The sequence below is a fragment of the Nicotiana tabacum genome, chromosome 15 (assembly GCF_000715075.1).
Source record: "Nicotiana tabacum cultivar K326 chromosome 15, ASM71507v2, whole genome shotgun sequence".
NCBI lineage: Eukaryota > Viridiplantae > Streptophyta > Magnoliopsida > Solanales > Solanaceae > Nicotiana > Nicotiana tabacum.
In genome coordinates, this window is record NC_134094.1 from 52,165,163 (window position 1) to 52,187,640 (window position 22,478).

The following is a 22,478-nucleotide window of genomic DNA, read 5'->3' on the forward strand; positions in this document are numbered from 1 at the left end:
GCTTGGGCTGCCTCAAGACATGCCCATCTCTATACATTTCCATTCCCTTTTAATTTGATCCACAAGCTCTAAGTAGGTGATGCACCTACTTGTCACCTACTTAATCAAGTAGGTAATTTATGTTGGTCCTTTTTCCATTTTGAAACATGTGTCTCATCCTCATTAAATAATTTAGACATGAATCGAGTAGCTCAATCAAGTAGGACGAAAAGTAAGTTGGTGAAGCAGGCACGTCGGGTAAGCAAGCAACTAGTTTTTATTTGTCCAAAATCTCCTTTCTCACGTTTAAGTGCATTCGCCCTCAACCTAGTCGTTTCTATGTTGAATGGAAATACGGGATGTAATATCATTAGATCACTTTATATACTTTCAAAGAGAATCTCATTTCCGAGCTTACATCAATTGACTTATGGCGTACTTTCACGTACAAAAACATGGGGTGTAAAAGTTTCTGCGAGCATTCTCCCGGGATAGTTTGGGCTCGACTCTGCTAGGGGCGCGACTCTGGTTCTGCAACCGGGCTATCGCTGCTTATTGAGCCTGCAACATTTGGAAGATTACTCACAAGTTTATTCCATCACCTTCACCTTCGTGCGTATTTTTGGCTACTAAACGAACTCCCCCGCGGATGTTGTTCTCAGGATCGGTAGGCAAATTCGCATTGACGGCCATATGTAAGTTAGCATCGATCGGGTCCGCGGCTGGAACTCTGTTGGGGTCAACAAGGGGTACCTCATTAACGAGTGTCATATTGTGGTTCCCGCCATGGTGGCCAGACGCATCATCCATGTTCAGAGGAGCAGATTGGGAGTTCAACATTTTAAACTTCGACTAGAAATTAAAAACACTTAAAAGAACAAGTGTAAAATAGGGTGTGTTATGGAGATTCGTGTCAAATTGCCACTATTATCCTTAGCCCCGCGGTGGGCGTCAAACTGTTTACCCTGAAAAATGGATAACAATTAAATTTGTTAGTGGTTTTAAGGATACATGGATTAATTCAATACGAACGATAAATATTGCTAGATAGAACAGATAAAAGATGTACTAAATTGTCAAACCATTCGAAAATAAGGGGAAAATGATGATTCTGGACTCGATGGCAGCTGCAATGAGATATCCGTCCTTGATCCCAGAATTATAGTAATGGAACACTAATCAACAAGTGTAAGAACTTTGAATAACAGAAAAATTATAGTATATTGCCTTGGTATACATGTTACAATGTGTTTAATGATCAATCAGACCCCCCTTTATATAGTAGGGGAGTCCTACTCTAGGTACAATTTCATAAAAGATAAAAAAAATTTGTTTAACTAATCACCGGATTTTCGCCGGTACATGCCGAGATCTGCGCCGTGATACCCGACCGGTCACAGATATCGCGACCCTCTGCTAATCGTGTTCAGTTGCCCGATAATGCTCTCTCAAGTCTTTTGGGATTTGGACCGATCCCCGGGGTCATGACCCCGATATTTTCATAGGCGGGCATTGTGCCCCCGGACCCTGTCTCGATGAGACCCTTGCCTCGATTCCGGCTCCTTATCATCACGTCTTTTGCTCGATTCACCTTATCGAAAATCGGGGCGTCCCATAGGCCTGGTTTTACCCATATACATTAGGGTTATCTAATTTTCCGTATTTAGAGATAGATTCATTTCAAAGAAACCTAGGGACATTCTTTCATTTTTAAAATAAGAAAATTGTTATGTGGATGGGCTGGGCGAGAAATATCTTAAAGAATCACCAAAGAAGGAATGTCACATTGTTCTTATAAAGGATGGTTTTGGTAGAGTGTGGGAGGCAGCTGCTTTGAGATTTATCACATATCATGAAAATATTCCTGGTATATTACTGTTAAGAAAGTCTATTGTAGTGCCCAAAAGATGTACACAGCACGAATACTGATAGCATCCTAGGAAGCTCAAATCTATTCAAGGACAAGAATGAAGTTTGGAATCTCAAAGAGGTCCTTTAACAAGATGTCAACCTAAAGAGTTGCAAAACAAAGTCATTAGACTTCACGTGTAAATAAAGAAGGTGTTAATTGGGATGGAGAGCTCAAGGATAAAAGGATATGATTTGTCTAGGTATTATAATTATTTTATGGTCCAAATTCATATCCAAGAAAAGGTGGATTAGATCCCAAAAGACATCCTCTGAAGAAGGTCCAAATCAGGCCACTATTGGACCTATTTGGCACCTAAAAATGTGTCCAAACTTGCAACCCAATAAGTCCTACATGAAGCCATATTTTTATAACATAAAAAGGATTTACTTGCTGCCCAAGAAAGGTTCAATAGGCGTGATAGAAGTTGGGTACAAGTTGGTGCCAAGTTGCTTGCAAGTTGCCTTCAAGATTTCCAAGATCATATCCATGATTGGTTTGAGACTTTCAAGATTCTATCCAAGATTTTTTGAATTCAATCTATCTTTAATTTTTTATTTTTTTTGTTTCTTTATTTTCTTTTAGCTTTCGCACGTTTCTTGATTTTCTTTAGTAATTCTTGGACCCCTATCGTGTTGTTATCAAGTGGTATCAGAGCATAGGCTAATCAAGATTTCAATCTTGATAAATCTTGGGAGGTTCTTGGGCAAAAAAAAAAAAGAAAAATAAAGGGAAAACCAAAAAAAAAAAAAATCAGCCAAAAGAAAAACATTATGGCTCATTATTATTTGTAGAATTCAAGTGTTATTTGGTTTCCAAGTCAAGAAAGGAAACAAGAAGAGGGGATCCTAGTTCTTGAAGATTAAGGTAAGTTCTTTCCTTATTCTTGTGGGTTTTGGGTTTCCTAAATTCTTTCCTTATTTTTTCTACATAACCAATTCCTACTCTTCCAAGGTTTGGTCCTTCACTTTTTTATTCTTTTTCTAACTCCACATTCTTATTACTAAGGTTTGTGACTAGTAAGGTTTATTAATAAATCTAAAGATTAACGACCAAGAGTTGCTTTGAGTGGAAAAAGGCAAGAGAGGCGAGAACATTAGAGGAAAATGCCAAATTTGAGAGATACATAATTCTTCTAATCTTTGTTCAAGATGTTTCAAACAGGAAGTTATAGTGAAAGGAGACGAGCTATGACTCAACAACTTGAAAAGTCGAACTTACAATATACCGAATGGAAGGAAGACAATGGTAAAATTATTTTTCAAACAAGAGCTAAAGTGATGTCTGCGATTTGTACTCTTAGAATTGACAAAGAGTTTGGCTATAACTCAATTAGCACTTATAGGGTTGAAAAATCGAACTTACCTTGTGTTGAGCATATTGAACCGTACATGTTGAGGCCACTATTGGACCTATTTGGTACCTAAATATGTGTCCAAACTTGCAGCCCAATAAGTCCTACATGAAGCCACATTTTTATAACATAAAAATAACTTACTTGCTGCCCAAGAAAGGTTCAATAGGCGTGATAGAAGTTGGGTGCAAATTGGTGCCAAGTTGCTTGCAAGTTGCCTTCAAGATTTTCAAGATCATATCCATGATTGGTTTGGGACTTTCAAGATTCTATCCAAGATTGGTTTTAACTTATTTCCATATATTTTGGTACTAGATTTATTGCTTTCCTAGGTAGTTAAGGTTATGTTTTCCTTTTCCTATGATTGTTGGAGTTACTTTTCAAGATTGACTTGGTTTTTATTTCCTAGTATTTTTTCTTTTCCTAAGGTATTTGGACTTGTTGTCCAAAGTAGTTTAGGACTTTATTTTCTTATTTTTAGGTAGGAATTTCGTGACCCCCTCTCTATATAAAGGGATGTCTTCTTTGTTTTTAGATTTTAGATTATTATAGACTATTATCAATAAAAATTGTGAGATTTTTCTTGCACTCTTGTGTGTGGCTACTTTTGAATTTATTCTTCAACCTTCAAGACTCAACTTAAGGTGGTAAGATTAAACTCTTTCGAAATCTTAGATCACTTCTAGGTATTCAAGAAAGGTAATAAGTTTAGGCTTATTGTTGTTCTTGTTATTCTAAAGGGTCGGGTTTCACAATCTATCTCTTATTTTTAATTCTCTACCAAAGGCGATTAGTTCTTTGTTAGCTAATTATTGTTGCTAGGATTCAACTTCAAGAATAGACTTCTTGAATTCAAGAAACTCTTTTTTGAATTCAGTCTATCTTTAATTTTCCGTTATTTTTTTTGTTTCTTTATTTTCTTTTAGCTTTCGCACGTTTCTTGATTTTCTTTAGTAATTCTTGGACCCCTATCGTGTTGTTATCAAATACTTCCATTTGGGCATCAAATACAATTTCCTTATTTTTAATATTAAACTTCAATAAATACTAATAGTAGTTTTATCATTAGTATTTGTAAATATTTAGCATCAATATTTGCATATACTGGGTTGGGAAGCACTTTAAGGAAATGAATATTCTCACTCACAAGTTTTTCATATCAGTCGAAATATAATTTCAACTTTCAAATACTTTCTCCTTTCAACTTTAGCTTCAATTGCTTGTCCAAACACCAATTTTTTCACAAAAAAGAGAAAGCACAAGAAGTAAAAGAAAAAGAGGGACTCCAAAAATTCAATCTATGTTCACATTATCCCATCTTTATTTGGAAGTAGGGAGAAGAAGAGAAAGGACCGAAAGGAAGAAGTTAGGGAAAAAGATGCAAAACGTGGAATGATTTTAGGGATGTACAAAAGTCAAGTATACACAAAAATTCGATTCGAAAAAGGTTAATCGATTAATAGTGTCGATAGTCATCTCAAGCAAATTTCTCCTCCATTCTCTCTTTTGTCTCATTTCATATACCAAACTCAGTGAGTTTTTCATTCGTCCTTGATTCCTCTCTCTATTTATCTCTCTGATTCGGTTCCGGATTTGTACCAATCGTCATCTCAGCATCTCTCGGCTCAGGTAGCAATTGTTCTGCGCGAAAATTCAGAAATTATATGACCGTCACTCGGCTATCCAAATCCCCCGAGCGAACGTTATTCACTCTAGGCAATCCTTACCATCATACAATAATTATGTCAAAAGTTATAACACATAGTTGCACATAAGCCTCATATCAACATGATATGTAAGCCAGATCTCGGAGACATCAATATACATATAAGTATCCAAAAGAATAACCCACTAGTCTAGTCATCAGCCACTCGATACACAGGAATACCTAAATCTCATTAAGAAATATTCCTATAAAAATTAAGAAATAACAACTGGCCACCACCAAAGTACTAGTGGAATTCACCACTGCAGCTAAGGAAAGTCATGAAATCTAGTTGGACTCTCCTCCGTGTGAGATATCTGTTGCAAAAATAGAAAGAGCACACGTGGTCGAGGCCTGAGTACAATCGCATTCAATAAGTATCAATGAGAAGCCCCGCTAAATGCTAGGATAAGTATTTAAATCATGACATGCATATATATTTATTTTTATTTTTCTATATAGAAGAGAGAAGTGAAGGTCGACCAAGAGTAGAATAGTAACTTCATCACTAGATTTTCTTACTTCTTTTTTTTTCGATTTTCTCATTCGTTGCTTATTTTTCTCCGACTTTTTACCCTCTGTATCTTCTCTGATTTTCTCCTTCATTGCTTATTGTTGGACTATTTATCGTCTTTGCATCTTTGAGTGCTTTATGTAAGTATTCTTTGGGATTTTAATGAAAGTTTTGAAAGAGTGTAATCAAACTCTAATATGATAGATGGACAGGATGACTGAAAGTTTGAAGCCTAGACATAAATATTGATGATTTAATAAAAAACTTCTTACCGAATGAGATCAGATCCTGATATAATTATCGGTAGGTACAATATCTTATCAATTCTTCAAATTTATGGGACTACTGATAAAAGTAACCCGTTCACTATGCTTCTTTGACGCTCGTTAGCCTTGATTTTCTTTTTCTTTTTCTTTATATTCAGACCTTCAATTGTTCTTTTATTTTGATTTTGATTCGGCTATAAATTCTGGTATTGATTTGAGCTTTACTATCAGATTGTGAGTTCGATGAAACGATGAGGATATATTTTGTTTCATTCTTCTTGATCTGCATGCATGTAATTTTTTGTTGATTCAAGTACACCTAGTGATCCAGAAGAAGATTTTTAAGGATGATAGATGAAAGCATCTCGGGGTGATGATTTGTTTCTTTTCTAAAAGGGCCATTTCAGGCATGCCTGCTCATTAATTTCTTTCTTTCATGGTTGATGTAAAAGAAGAATCTATGTTAAATTTTATTAATTTTGGCCAAGCGATGAAGTTACTATTCTACCCTTGGTCGACCTTCACTTCTCTCTTCTATATAGAAATATAGAAATGCCGAAGTTTGATGATGATCCGTTGGAGCATCCCATATATGAGCTTAACTTTTCACCTAATAGAGATGCTCAACATAATATTGATTTGATTATTGATTCTATCCTTCCAAACGAGGCAACATATTGCATTAATCCAAAAGTCCACTAAATTTTGCAAACACAAGAAGGAAAGGGTCTTGGCTTCTTGAAATCAATCTTGGGCTTCTTGGACTTCTTGAAAATAAGTTCATATATTTGAACTTGAGCTCTATTTACTTCTTTTTTTTCGATTTTCTCATTCGTTGCTTATTTTTCTCCGATTTTTTACCCTCTATATCTTCTCTGATTTTCTCCTTCATTGCTTATTGTTGGACTATTTATCGTCTTTGCATCTTTGAGTGCTTTATGTAAGTATTCTTTGGGATTTTAATGAAAGTTTTGAAAGAGTGTAATCAAACTCTAATATGATAGATGGACAGGATGACTGAAAGTTTGAAGCCTAGACATAAATATTGACGATTTAATACAAAACTTCTTACCGAATGAGATCAGATCCTGATATAATTATCGGTAGGTACAATATCTTATCAATTCTTCAAATTTATGGGACTACTGATAAAAATAACCCGTTCACTATGCTTCTTTGACGCTCGTTAGCCTTGATTTTCTTTTTCTTTTTCTTTATATTCAGACCTTCAATTGTTCTTTTATTTTGATTTTGATTCGGCTATAAATTCTGGTATTGATTTGAGCTTTACTATCAGATTGTGAGTTCGATGAAACGATGAGGATATATTTTGTTTCATTCTTCTTGATCTGCATGCATGTAATTTTTTGTTGATTCAAGTACACCTAGTGATCCAGAAGAAGATTTTTAAGGATGATAGATGAAAGCATCTCGGGGTGATGATTTGTTTCTTTTCTAAAAGGGCCATTTCAGGTATGCCTGCTCATTAATTTCTTTCTTTCATGGTTGATGTAAAAGAAGAATCTATGTTAAATTTTATTAATTTTGGCCAAGATCATATTTTAGAGCTCAAGTTCAAATATATGAACTTATTTTCAAGAAGTCCAAGAAGCCCAAGATTGATTTCAAGAAGCCAAGACCCTTTTCTTCTTGTGTTTGCAAAATTTAGTGGACTTTTGGATTAATGCAATATGTTGCCTCATTTGGAAGGATAGAATCAATAATCAAATCAATATTATGTTGAGCATCTCTATTAGGTGAAAAGTTAAGCTCACATATGGGATGCTCCAATGGATCATCATCAAACTTCGGAGGTAAATCCTCAACTTGTGGATCTAGTGCATGCTCCTCTTCCTTGTGCTCTTCCATAGTAATACCAACATTCAAAGACTTTTCTCTAATATTGGACCAATTATTTGTAATTTGTTCAGAAAAGAATCATCATTGAGCTTTAGATTTTTAGCAATTTCTTCTGAATTCAGTGGTACTAAAATAATCTTATGTCCATCCTCTGTAAAAGAATAGGTATTAAGGTCTTCATCATATTTAGTACACCTATCATACACCCATGGTCTTCCAAGTAATAAGTGACAAGCATCCATATTCACTACGTCACACCAAATCTTATCTTTATAGATCTTACCAATAGAAAAAGATACTAGGCATTGACGAGTTACCTCTAAACCATCATCATCTTCAACTTCAATGCTGTAAAGATATGGTTGAAGTTTGGTTGACAAGCTGAGTTTAGAAACCATCTCTTCATAAACGATATTTATGTGACTCCCACGATCAATAATCAACGAACAAACTTTTCCATGGGAGGTACATCTAGTGTGGAAAAGAGATTCACGTTGTCTCGTTTCTTCATCTTCTTGAACCCAACGACATTTTCTTGCTTGCATATTAGGTTCACCACCTGCTGCTCTGATGCCAAATTGATGTGATTCTTCGAGTTAACAAAAAATCAACCGACTAGGATTAAGTTCTTGAAACAAAAATGTGGTTTGTGGGTCGATTTCAAGAAATAATGTATCTCAAGTTTTAGGACTCGGAATCTGATGATTCAAAAACTAGGTGAAAGATGACGATTTGAACTATAAGAAAGATTATTTACTTGTTCAAAACAAATAAATATTGATGCTGCACCAGTTCAATAAAAGTTATGATTCTATGATATCAAAAGAACGAATTTAGATCAAGAAACGTGTTCTTGAATGATCAAGAACTCAAACAATTCCAAAATTCACCACTTGAAATCAATTTACGTGATAAAGAAACACCACACGCAATTGAAAACAAGATAAAGACTACCACCACCTTGCTTGGAACTAAAAATAAGGATAAAGAAGACAAAATAGAGAAAAGCACTCTATTACAAATTAGGGTAAAGCTCAAAAACGTGAATTTTTTTTTTCAGCCTCAAAAACGTGAATTTTCTTCTACAAGGCAAGAGAACCCTTTATATAGGCCTAGAGTCTCTTCTTTGATGACTACAATTCCTATTCTAATAAGAAAAATAAAATCCATATTCTACAAGGAAAAAAAACTAGAATCCTACTAAAAGGAAAATCTTTATTCTAAAAGGAATAAACTAAATCCTATTTTAAGAAGGAAAGGGTCTTGGCTTCTTGAAATCAATCTTGGGCTTCTTGGACTTCTTGAAAATAAGTCTATATATTTGAACTTGAGATCTAAAACATGATCTTGGCCAAAATTAATAAAATTTAACATAGATTCTTCTTTTACATCATTCTCCCCTGGTTGAAAAAGACTCGTCCTCGAGTCTAAAGGCTCCACAAATGGCACAAGCTTGGCAACTTCCATGCTTTAGTTGAACTCATATTCACCAGGCTCTAAGTTGCATTTTTCTAACTTGTTAAAAAGCTTTATGGTGTTGTAACAAAGCTTAACATGGGGCCGAACTAAATCTCACTCTCTCAATAGTAACTTTGTACCAATATTGCTGTAATGAATCCTCTTGAATCGATTTTTAAACCCTAATTCATAATCATAAGTTATATTCTTTTGATCTTCAGAAATCTTGAACTTCTCCATGTTAACGTGGTGCTTATGGGATATGCCAAGAAAATTCAATTTAGCACCACGAAAACACATGGAAGAATCAAATTCAAGTACCTTCGGATCAAGCTTGGAGATCGAAGTATATCTTATTGAGAATTCATCAGCAGCAATGCTCTCATATTTAACTAGATCATAACCATTGATGGAATTTGTGTTATGATTCTCTGTTCCTACATATGCTTGAAATTATGCATTCTTTGGAGGCACTAAAAAAGTTGGAACAAAATCTGAACTCAAATCCTCCATTATAGACTCCTTTTTAAGCAACCCTTCCTCTTGTGTAAAAGAAAAATCTATGTTAAATTTTATTAATTTTGGCCAAGATCATGTTTTAGATCTCAAGTTCAAATATATGGACTTATTTTCAAGAAGTCCAAGAAGCCCAAGATTGATTTCAAGAAGCCAAGACCCTTTCCTTCTTAAAATAGGATTTAGTTTATTCCTTTAGAATAAGGATTTTTCTTTTAGTAGGATTCTAGTTTCTTTTTCTTGTAGAATATGGATTTTACTTTTCTTGTCTTTAGTTATTTTATTTCCTTATTAGAATAGGAATTGTAGTCATCAAAGAAGAGACTCTAGGCCTATATAAAGGGTTCTCTTGCCTTGTAGAAGAAAATTCACGTTTTTGAGGCTAAAAAACAAATACACGTTTTTGAGCTTTACCCTAATTTGCAATAGAGTGTTTTTCTCTTTTTTGTCTTCTTTATCCTTATTTTTGGTTCCAAACAAGATAGTGATAGTCTTTATCTTTTTTTCAATTGTGTGTGGTATTTTTTTTATCACGTTAATTGATTCCAAGTGGTGACTTTAGGAATTATTTGAGTTCTTGATCATTCAAGAACACGTTTCCTGATCTAAATTTGTTCTTTTGATATCATAGAATCATAACTTTTATTGAACTGGTGCAACATCAATATTTACTTGTTTTGAAAGAGTAAATAGTCTTTCTTATAGTTCAAATCGTTATCTTTCATCTTGTTTTTGAATCATCAGATTCTGAGTCCTAAAACTTGAGATACGTTATTTCTTGAAATCGACCCACAAACCACGTTTTTGTTTCAAGAACTTAATCCTGGTCGGTTGGTTCTTTGTTAACTCGAAGAATCACATCAATGGTCTACGAAGAGAGCTAACATTTTCTTTCCTCAAAATTGTTTGTAGAGGGATCCCCTTATATCCTTGTTGATCAAGGATTACATGGTCATACTAGCTGCCACAATCTGTGGTCGTCTACGTACAAGTATATTACTGTGTACGTAAGTGTGATGTATCTCTAGTTTAGAGATGGACCAAACGATTGAAAATTTGAAGCCCAAACATGAATATTTCACGATCCAAATCCCTCCAAGTCGTGATGGCACCTAACCCAACCCACTAGGCAAGCCAAACAATAAATAACACAACTCAAATTAAGATTATCAATAATCAATAAATAAAATGAGCTGGACACCATACTATATCCAGACGACTGGTAGTACAAGTCATGAGCTACTAATATTAAGAATACTATTACACCCCATATTTTCGTACGTGAAAGTACGCCATAAGTAAATTGATGAAAGCTCGAAAATGAGATATTACATCCCGCATTTTCGTATGTTATAGTTTCGTCGTAAGTTCGAGAATGAGATTATTTTGAGATTATAAGCATTATGCTATTTCAAACAAGTGATAAGTAAAGCCGTGAAGGTCAGAGGGTAAACGAGTAGAAGAAAATGAGTTTCGTCGAAGGTTGTCAATTTGGGATAAAATATGGTCCGCGCTATAATACCCGATATTTATTGACTAGTGCCATACAAGGTACCACATGACTATTATAGTAAGATGTATAAAGTATGTTAAAAGGGAGTAGTATTTTAAGTAATTTGAGATAATTCTTAATTATGTGAGAAATTGGTTAATTATTGATTAATGAGAGATTAACTAGTTAATTAAGAATTAGTGGATGATTATTTAAGAACCTTGGATAAGACCAAGGGATTCCTTAACGTGGCAGCCAACAAAGCCAAAAAATTTGACTTTCAAAGTTCATATATAGGTGGCATATTTAGAGGAGTATGTGGCTTAGTCATCTAACATGTGGGCTGTCACGACCCAAACCGATGGGCCGAGACGGGCACCCGGTACCTTACTCAACAGAGTACCAACATAACGTATCTTTTCGTATCATACTATCATAGATAACTGAGCTAGAGTGGCTGCCGTGAGATAAGTAGAATACAACATGAAATACAAACTTATACTTGAGACATACGGTCCTATAAGGCCCAAATAACCACTCATACACTGAACATAGGCCGACAAGGCCATACAATCTTTTACGTATATGATATCTGTCTACAAGCCTCTAAGAAAATATATTATTTTAAAGGTCGGGACAGAGCCCCTCTATACTAATCAACACATGTCCTAATCATACTGACCGATAGCAACTCTGGAGCAAACGGAGCGCACCAACATCTTCCGCTGAGCTGATAGCCTACTTGGAGGACTCTCGACCTATCTATCGGGACCTGCGGGCATGAAACGCAGCTTCCTCAAGCAAAAGGGACGTCAGTACAAATAATGTACCGAGTATGTAAGGAATGAAAATCAGTAAATAATAGACATGAGAGAAACATGGAATAAAAGACTCGACATGTATGTCTGAACAACTCTGTGAATCAATAATACTTATAATGTCATGCATATGCGTATAAATGATGGAATCCTTATTTCTTCTCATACGTTGGAACTTTATCCATCTATTTTTGATTCACCTTAATATTGATCTACAATCTACTTACTAATAACTTGAAACCTCTTACATAATCACTAGGGCTCACGTTGCATCGTGGAACAGTTGAAGTGATTATCCCGATCTACTTGGGGCGATATGATACTATACTTCCATGATCGTATTTCATAGCATCCCAACGTGATTCATCTTATGGGGGGGTATTCTAATCCCGTGTCATCCGTGAAATCTTTTCTTCTTCTCTTTTTTTTTCAAATCATTACTTAATCGAAGGTCCAAACGTCATCCATTATCTATCACAATTACACCCTCATTCTACTACCAGGGCAGCATTCCATCTCTTCTAAATGCTATTAGCCTTAGACTCCTTTGAGTTCATTCAGGCTATACCTAGCTTTGTATAACTTAGAGAAACCATCGGCTCTTCTTGTTTTCATGGGTTTAATCCTGAGAACTTATCCATTCTCGTCACCTTCTCACTTGCCCTTTCTTATCCTTACTCGTGTCTTCCTAAAACCTTGTCGCTTTACCATACTTTAGCTTGTGACCTACGCATATCTATTTATATTACTCATAACGTTCCTTCAACTTCCTTGCACCATAGATTTTCTTATGTTATTCTGGAACATCAAGCGAGACATTACATCGTCTCTAACTCTTCTTTACTCTCTTGACTAGGCCTCTCGATACCTAGAAATCATAGGTTGGAAGATATGCCACCAATGATATCTCTATCATTCCTGGATACTGAATCCCAGTGCTTCTAGCCCTCTATCTGACGTATAGATTATTCACAACCTTATGTATTTGAGTATCTCGTACGTTGTTCACATTTACCTTACTTACCTTAAAATCTCACATCACATCTTCTATCTCTTTCATGACCTCTCTTCCACATAGGTATAATTCACTTCCACGACTTGAAGCTCTATTATAATACTTGCACCTCTGGTGCATACACAATCCGGTGGGAGCTTTATACTAACTTCTTATGAGGCTGGTACTTCTTCTAACTAGCTTTATCGTAGAGCCATTTTAGGATATGGCTACTGTACTCTCTCTCTCTCTCTCTTGTACCTCTGATATCTAAGAGTAATCCTGCAATATTCTCATTCAGGAGGTCTATAATTTTCTAGGTCCAATAATCAGATTCCTGATTTACTTCGTTGATGTAACTCTTTAGTTTCCTCCTCCTTCTGATCAGCCTTTATGTAGGCTTAAGCTATCTCCCGATCTGCGGCTCATGGTATTAGTTATTACTTTTGCCTTTCATGGACGCTATGGAATATCCATGATACAATCTTCTGATAATTCAATCCTTTGTCTATGCCCTAGGCTTAATTCTTTCTTTTAACTTATACCAGAGTCTTCTACGGCTGTATGAATATCAATATATATGTTGCATGGATAATACTCCGAAATTTTAAGTGTGTTTATAACGTAACTAACTCTGCATCATTGATCGAATAATTCCTTTCGTTCCATCTCAGCTTTCTTTAAACGTAAGCAATTACTTTTTCTGGTCTTTATGCCCCCTTGTTGCGTGCATACTTAGCTTATCTTAGTACCCATGCATGTCAGAATTATGTGCAATTCATATGATCTCGAATATTACTTTTGGTTTTATTTCCCGATCATTAGCCACGCTAGGTGCCACTTTCTTATGGAGTGCATACAATGTTGTTGTGAGACTGTTGTTACAAGACCATTTCCTCTTTAGGTCACGGTGCTTAGGTTGAAGCCTTCTTCCTTATTTCCTTAGCTAGTCAATCGTTGTAGTACTTAGGGAGACCTTCTGACTCTTGTAAAGTTACAAGGTTATTACATCGTATACTTGACGGAATTTTTGATGTACTTCCCCGCCTATAATTATTCGTAGTTACTTATTTCCACGCCCTTATGCTTGTAGGATTGCTTCTAAACTAATATTTTGACTGTCTTCCCTGTGGCACCCTCTTTTATCTCCGTATTACTCATACGGTACCTTTAACTACCCCAGCTCCTATCTGAATATTTCTCAAGGATCACGATATCATTATCTGCTAGACTGGGTTCGCTATGTTGTGGTTCACTATGTTTATCTTGCACGATCTGCTGATTTGTCTGTATCCTCTTGTCTTGCCATAACTAGGCTCTTCCTGAATCAACTACTAACTACCTATTGGCCCATTCTCATATCAATATTCTGCGTAATCTATCTTGGGTTATTTCCTTTATCTTAACTTACGTCTCGCACTGGCTCCTTGTTTATCAATAACATCTCGGGCATAAACCCTTACTTCCTCTCCCTTGACGTCGTGCTTGCATAATGTTCTTGAATCGTAGCATATCTGAAGGATTTGGGTAAGTGCAAGCTCATTCCTTTCTCATTTTTTATCGCATTCTTCCTTTACCATTCCATAATTACTAGAACCATTTAATTCTAACTTAATACCACATCACTCCATATTCCCCCCTTTAGGGGAGTATTAAGAGTTGGAGCTATGATGACCTACCTATAGATATTTTACCTCTTCATCTTTGGCGTCCTTTCACATCATTGATGACCCTTACTTGCCTTGCGGTAATCCTTCTGTACCAAGGATAACAAAATTCCTTACTCGCGATGGTGATACTTAGTGCAACTAGCACATACAGTCCCTTAACCTTAACTTTGCTCACATTGCTTGCTTTAGGGATGCGTCTTCCTGAATGACCATTCTTTGAATTTCTCATGAATCTTCTTATGTTGTCCATTCTATTATCGCCAGAACGTAATATGAAATTCTCATGATGTCGACCATTATCAAATCATTCAGTCCCTAATTCATGTTTAGGTTATCTTGTTCACCATCCCATACCGATTTCTATTACTCTAGGGTCTAACTTTTCCTTCTGGTAGTCGTGTTGGAGTCACAAACTTATTTCTCGAAATGAGGATATGACTTTATTGCCTATACTCTTTTGTTGTCTCAAGGCCTGTCACCTCTCGTTTTTCCTTCACTTGACTATAGACTCTATAATACTGCCATCTTTTGATCTACCGTTGTCATCCATGTATCATATCTTACTCATATTGCTTCATTAACTCTTTTCTTATTTTCCGCTAACATTTATGTCTATCACTTTATTCAAAAAACTCGAACAAGACATTCTTTTGCTTTTAGCTCTCCTTTGGTCCATCCAGTGGCTCTTCGGGTTGCTTAACGTTGTCTCTCTACTAGGGACGCGAGCCACACTAAGGTAATATTTATCCCTTGCAGGCTTTCAGTGCCTATCTTCTAAATTTTTTTATCATGCTAGTATTCACATCTAATTGTAATATTCTAGAGTGCACCATCTGGGTGCCTCGTACCCTTCTTCATCTTGCTTCTTTTACTTGTTGAAACTTGTATCTACCTCCTGAATCTCTCATTGCTTTTCACTATATGGGTAGTTATTCTTGCCTTAAGGTTCCTTATCAAGAATCTTACACATTTTAGTATACACATGATCTGCTGAAAATCTCACATTTACTCATCATAAGCATGATGCAAAATCGAGTTCCTGTGACTCAACTCTTCCACAACATCTCTTACCAACCGTCTTTCTGGATGTAGGTATCGTTGTATTATGAATAAGATAGAGTTTAGGAAACTGAGTTCTTATAACTGAGCTCTACCACACGATCTAGAGTAAGAAGAAAGAGTGACAGTCCCAAATGCCCTGTAGCCTCCTGCTTATAAGTGTGGTGCACAACACATCCATAAACAAGACTCTACTAGACACGGCTTGTAGACTCCCTAGGATAGAACTGCTCTGATACCACTTTTGTCACGACCCAAACCGATAGGCCGCGATGGGCACCTGGTACCTTACTCAACAGAGTACCAACATAACGTATCTTTTTGTATCATACTATCATAGATAACTAAGCCGGAGAGGCTGCTGTGAGATAAGTAGAATACAACATGTAATACCAACTTATAAATAAGACATTAAGACCAAAATAACTACTCGTACACTGAACATAGGCCAACAAGGCCATACAATCTTTTACGTACGTGATATCTATCTACAAGCCTCTAAGAATACATAATTGTCATAAAGGTCGGGACAGAGCCCCGCCATACCAAACAATACACGTCTAAATCATACTGACCAAACAAGTAACTCTGGAGCAAATGGAGCACACCAACATCTTCCGCTGAGCTAATTGCCTACTTGGAGGACTCCCGACCTGTCTATCGGGACCCGCGGGCATGAAATGCAGCGTCCCCATGCAAAAAGGATGTCAGTACAAATAATGTACCAAGTATGTAAGGAATGAAAATCAGTAAATAATAGTCGTGAGAGAAACATGGAGTAAAAGACTCAATATGTAAGTCTGAACAACTCTATGAATCATTAATATTTACAATGTCATGCATATGCGTATAAATGTCATACCATGCTTAGGTATATGTCATAACATCATCAAGCCTCTGAGGGCATCCCATCATATCATCTCGGCCACTGTGAGTAAATCATCAACGTATACCAGCTGATCAGGTGGTGATGCGTATATAACGCCGTAACCTTTTCCCATATCCCATATACATATATTTACATATATACGCATATATAACATCATGAAATGCATAAGAGTTACGTTAATAAGATTTCTCGAAATGTCATAAAACTAATATGTCTTTCGGATAAATTTTATCAAATACGTATTTTTCTAAGACCCATGAACAATAGATATAATAATAATTCACATGGGGAATCAAGAATATAGACACCCCTAGTACTTCTATGAATAGAGTCAGCTATGGAAATTGTGCATTTGCTCGTTTTGTTTGTATCGTATTGATCATGCCAAAAAGAGAGAAGGGATAGCCTTAACATACCTGAGCCGATTCTCTTGACAATCCCTCTAACATACGTCAATTGCGACATCACGTAACGGCGGATCGAAGTAGGGGAAAATCCGTATGATATTCTTGAGAAAGATTGTATTGTACTCTTTTAGAATCATAAAATTCTGTTGCCATAATATTACGTAGTCTCGTATGATTTTTGTAGCAAAATTCACATTGCTAACATTTTTGAATGAGTTGTTATAGTATTAAATGGCCTTCGTATGGAATGTTTGGAGCAATTACGTTGCTATTGCAAACCATTAGCTTTGTTGAAGCTTTCCTTCTTCATTTAGTAGATGAAAGCAAATGATTTTGTGAATTTGAAGGGTTACCTTTAACCCTTTAGGTGTGGGCCCCACTAGGATGACTAATGTCACATAATCTACTCAATTATGCCACCTTTCAATTATAATATAACAGTCATAATGTTGGATTGGTGGGTTGCCACGCTAAGGTTATGGGCTTATCCAAAAGATTTATCCACCAATTCTTTAATTAACTCATTAATCTCCCATTAACCAATAATACCCAATTATTCATATAATTAAGAATTATCTTAAATTATTTAAAATATTGCTCATTTTTAGCATACCTTATATACCTCACTATCATGGTCATGTGGTACCTTGTATGGCACTAGTCCATCATTTCCGGGTATTATAGCTTAGACCGTATTTTGTCCCAAAATATCAAATTTTGACGAAATTCATTTTCTTCAATTTGTTTACCCTCTCACCTTCACGAATTTACTCATCACTTGTTTGAAATAGCATAATTCTTATAATCTCAAAATAATCGCATTCCCGAACTTACGTCGATTAACTTACGATGAAACTTTAACATACGAAAATGCGGGATGTAACATCTCATTTTCGAGCTTTTATTAATTTACTTATAGCGTACTTTCACGTACGAAAACATGGGGTGTAACACTAAAGTATGGTAAAGTGACAAGGTTTTAGGAAGACAGGAGTGAGGACAAGAAAGGGCAAGTGAGAAAGTGACGAGAATGGATAAGTCCTCAGGATTTAAGCCCATGAAAACAAGAGAGCTGATGGTTTCTCTAAGTTATAGAAAGTTCAGTATAGCCTGAATGAACTCAAAGGAGTATAAGACTAATAGCATTTAGAAGAGATGGAATGCTGCCCTGGTAGTAGAATAAGGGTGTAATTGTGATAGATAAAGGATGACGTTTGGGCCTTCGATTGAGTAATGATTTGAAGAAAAAAAAAGAGGGGGATTTCATGAATTTTACAAGATGAAAATACCCACATAAGGTGAATCACATTGGGATGCTATGAAACACGGTTATGGAAGTATGGTATCGCCCCCAGGTGGATCAATAATAGATGGATAAAAGTTCAACAGTACGAGATGAGATCAGGCTGTCATTCTTAAGATGAACAATAATGAAGAAGCATTAAAGGACTTAGATTTATACATATATGATAAGCAACGAAAGAGTAACCTAGAGTTTGGTAGCAGACCTCAGTAACGATAAAACGAAGTAAGAGTTATGGTATAGTATGACCTACCTAGATGCAGTAAAGTCATACGAATGGATAACCGGGTCTATGAAGTAAGATATAGCAATATTCGTAAGTTCAACAAAGTACCAAGCGAAGAACTTCAGTATACCTATAGATGCCCAGAGCGACATCTTGTCATAGTTATGCATATATTCACAAAGTGAGGCCTAGAGATTGGCCAAAAGCTGGAGGGAAGAGTCGCATAGGCACACATGCAAGGAAAAAAAAGTCGTACAGGCTGCATGACGGAAGGTAGCAACAGTTACGAGATTGGAAAGATTCCGACCACAAGTCGTGGTATGAGACAGAGGCCTAAAGGGGGGAATGCCTTAGCCTTTGGATTTATTCACAGAATAGTTGCCTAAATGGCAAGGAGAGAATTAAAGTATTCGGAAGACATAGGTTATGAAAATAATAAGTGCATCAGTCAACATTCGAGGATGAATGTTCCAAAGGGGGGAATGATGTTACACCCCATGTTTTCGTACGTGAAAGTACGCCATAAGTAAATTGATATAAGCTCGGAAATGAGATGTTACATCCCGCATTTTCGTACGTTAAAGTTTCATCGTAAGTTAGTCGACGTAAGCTTGGGAACAAGATTATTTTGAGATTATATGTATTATGCTATTTCAAACAAGTGATAAGTAAATTCGTGAAGGTAAGCGAATCGAAGAAAATGAGTTTCGTCGAAGTTTGACATTTTGAGATAAAATATAGTCCAAGCTATAATACCCCGTATTTATGGACTAGTGCCATACAAGGTACCACATTATCATGATAGTAAGGTATATAAAGTATGTTAAAAGTGAGTAGTATTTTAAGTAGTTTGAGATAATTCTTAATTATGTGGATAATTGGGTAATTATGGATTTTTAAGTGGGAGATTAACTTGTAAATTGAATTTTGTGGATAATTATTTAAGTGAGATTTGGATAATTAGTAGAGGGGACAACAATCCACATGGGATTATGAAAATATGGCAGCAAATTGCCAACTATCCTTATGCTTAAGGAGGTGGTGGCACTATTTAGATCCATGTACACCTTATCTCATTTTTGGTTGAAAGATGTGATTAAGAATGCCTCTCTAAACTCACAAAATGAAAAGGCTTATGACTATTATGTAACGGGTGAAGCTTCAGCAAGAAAGTTTCATCCAAGATATGATAGTAACGTGAGTTACTTCAACAAAAAAAAAACTCATACGAGACTTCTTAGCATAATAACAACGGGATTTTGTGATTCTAAGGGAGTATGGTGCAATCTTTCTTAAGAATATCATACAGATTTTTCCTACTTCGATATGTCGTTACGTGATTTGCCGCAATTGACGTGTGTTAGAAGGATTGTCAAGAGAATCGGCTCAGGTATGTCAAGGCTATCCCTTCTTTCCTTTTGGCATGATCCATACGATACAAACGAAACGAGCAAATGCACAACTTTCATAAATGACTTCCTAGAAATACTAGAGGTTCCTATGTTCTTGATTCCCCATATGTCTTATTATTCTATCGTTTGTTCATGGGTCTCAGAAAATACGTAAGTTGATAAAGTTTATTTCATGATATTAATCAGAGGCATAATGGTCTTATGACGTCCAGAGAGGTTTTATTGATGTATTTCATATGCATTTCATTCATTTATACATGTACATTGACCCATGACCAGATGGCGTTATATATGCGTATATTATATATATATATGGGATATGGGAAAAAGTTACGATGTTATATACGCACCACCACCTGATCAGCTAGTATACGTTGATGATTTGCCCACAGTGGCCGAGATGATATGATGTGATGCCCTCAGAGGCTTGATGATGTTATGAACGCATATACCTAAGCATGGTATGACATTTATACGCATATGCATTACATTGTAAATATTAATGATTCATAGAGTTATTCGGACTTACATGTTGAGTCTTTTACTCCATGTTTCTCTGAGTCTATTATTTACTGATTTTCATTCCTTACATACTCGGTACATTATTTATACTGACGTCCCTTTTGCCTGGGGACGCTGCGTTTCATGCCCGCAGGACCCGATAGACATGTCGAGAGTCCTCCAATAGGCTATAAGCTCAACGGAAGATGTTGGTGCGCTCCATTTGCTCCGGAGTTGCTTATTTGGTCAGTATGATTTGGACGTGTATTGTTTAGTATGGCGGGGCCATGTCCCGACCTTTATAGTATTTATCTACTCTTAGAGGCTTGTAGACATACGTCATGTACGTAAAAGATTGTATGGCCTTGTCGGCCTATGTTCAGTGTACGAGTAATCATTTTGGTCTTATAGGCCCGTATGTCTTATGTATAAGTTGGTATTATATATTTTATTCTAGTTATCCCACGACAGTCTTTCCGTCTCATTTACCTATGATAGCATAATACGAAAAGATACGTTATGTTGGTACTCGGTTGAGTAAGGTATCGGGTGCCCGTCGCGGCCCATCGGTTTGGGTCGTGACAAACGGTCCTGGTACGGCAATCAAGCTTAGCAAAACATGAACAAAGCCAGACCATCCCCATTATTACATCAAAATCAACCATCCCAGATTCAATGAGATCGGCCATGGTGTTTCGACCACGCACCGTGACAACACAATCCCTATAAACCCGTGCGGCCATAATAGACTCACCAACCGGAGTATATACCGAGAACGACTCATGAATCTGTTCCGGTTCTATCCCAAATTCCATAGCAACATATGACGAGGTGGAACCAGGATCAATAAGAGCATATACATCATGAGATTGGATAGTCAATATACCTGTGACAACATCTAGAGAAGCCTCTGAACTCTGGCAACCCTTCACAGCATAGAAATGGCTGGGTCCCCGGCAAAAGGGACGTTAGTACATATGGAATAGTACTAGTATGTAAAACTAAACACCCTCTCAATAGAACGAGTAACAGTAAACGGAGAAGGAAACATGAAGTCAATAAGAGACTCAAACATTATCAAGGTGTCAAGTTAGGGGAAAGGTAAATTTCAAGTAATTTCCAATCTTTTTAAATTGGGAGATTTTTAGCACCGATACACCACCATGTTTTTAGCATGAGATCTGATCTCAGCCCGATCGTCTAAGCCGTATTACCCCGAGAACCTGTCTTACGAAGAGGTTCTAGTTGCTATTTTACATTAGCTTGTCCACAAGTTGGGGACTAAGAAAGTAACTTCCGTAAAGATATCACGGAGGAATAGGAACGTCGAAGGTAAGAAGTGGGAAGCCATAGAAGAGACAAGTTTAAGTACCATCAATTGTTTCAGATAGAAAATTCTTGACGACTGTAGCTCGATCGTGTATTTTCTTATCCCATGTTATGTGATTCTGATCAACACTCATTTTATGATTAAATAATATTCAGAATTAAGCGTTACAGCATTATCAAGAGCAGAATTATTTAGAAACAAGGTATGATATAGTCCTGTTTGTAGAGGAGACACTATCGAAATTTCCATAAAATTCGTAAGAGCTAGTTTCTCCTCTAAGACACCTTTACATTCGAAGACAAATGTTCCAAAGAGGGAAGGGTGTTACACCCCGTACTTTCAAGTTAGAATTCATCTTAAGTAAATCAATATGAGTCGGAGAATTGAAGGACCTTTACAAAGATAATGATGGGTTAAAACAAGTTTTAAGGAGTATCGTGAGGGTTGGAAGGTTAAGAAGCTAATCGAATCGAAGAAAATAAGTTTTGTCGAAAGTCGGCCAGTTGGGAATGGTATAACCCATAGTTGTGTGGTGAGACTACGGTGCTTAAGATGATAAGAAGGTAATGTTATGAGTTATTTTAGTCGTGTGTTAAGTTTTGAAGCCAAGCGAGTAATGAAACAAAAGTGGACAAAAGTTGTCGCAAGTTATGTTCATTATTTTACTGAACATTTAGGTCTAATATTACTGAACTTTTCTCTCAATATACTTGTATTTATGGGGTGATCTACCAATCCATTAAACCGTTTGTCAATATGACGTTGGAGTAGAGAGATATTCGCATTTTTGCGAGACTGCGCAAGCAGCTCCTCTTG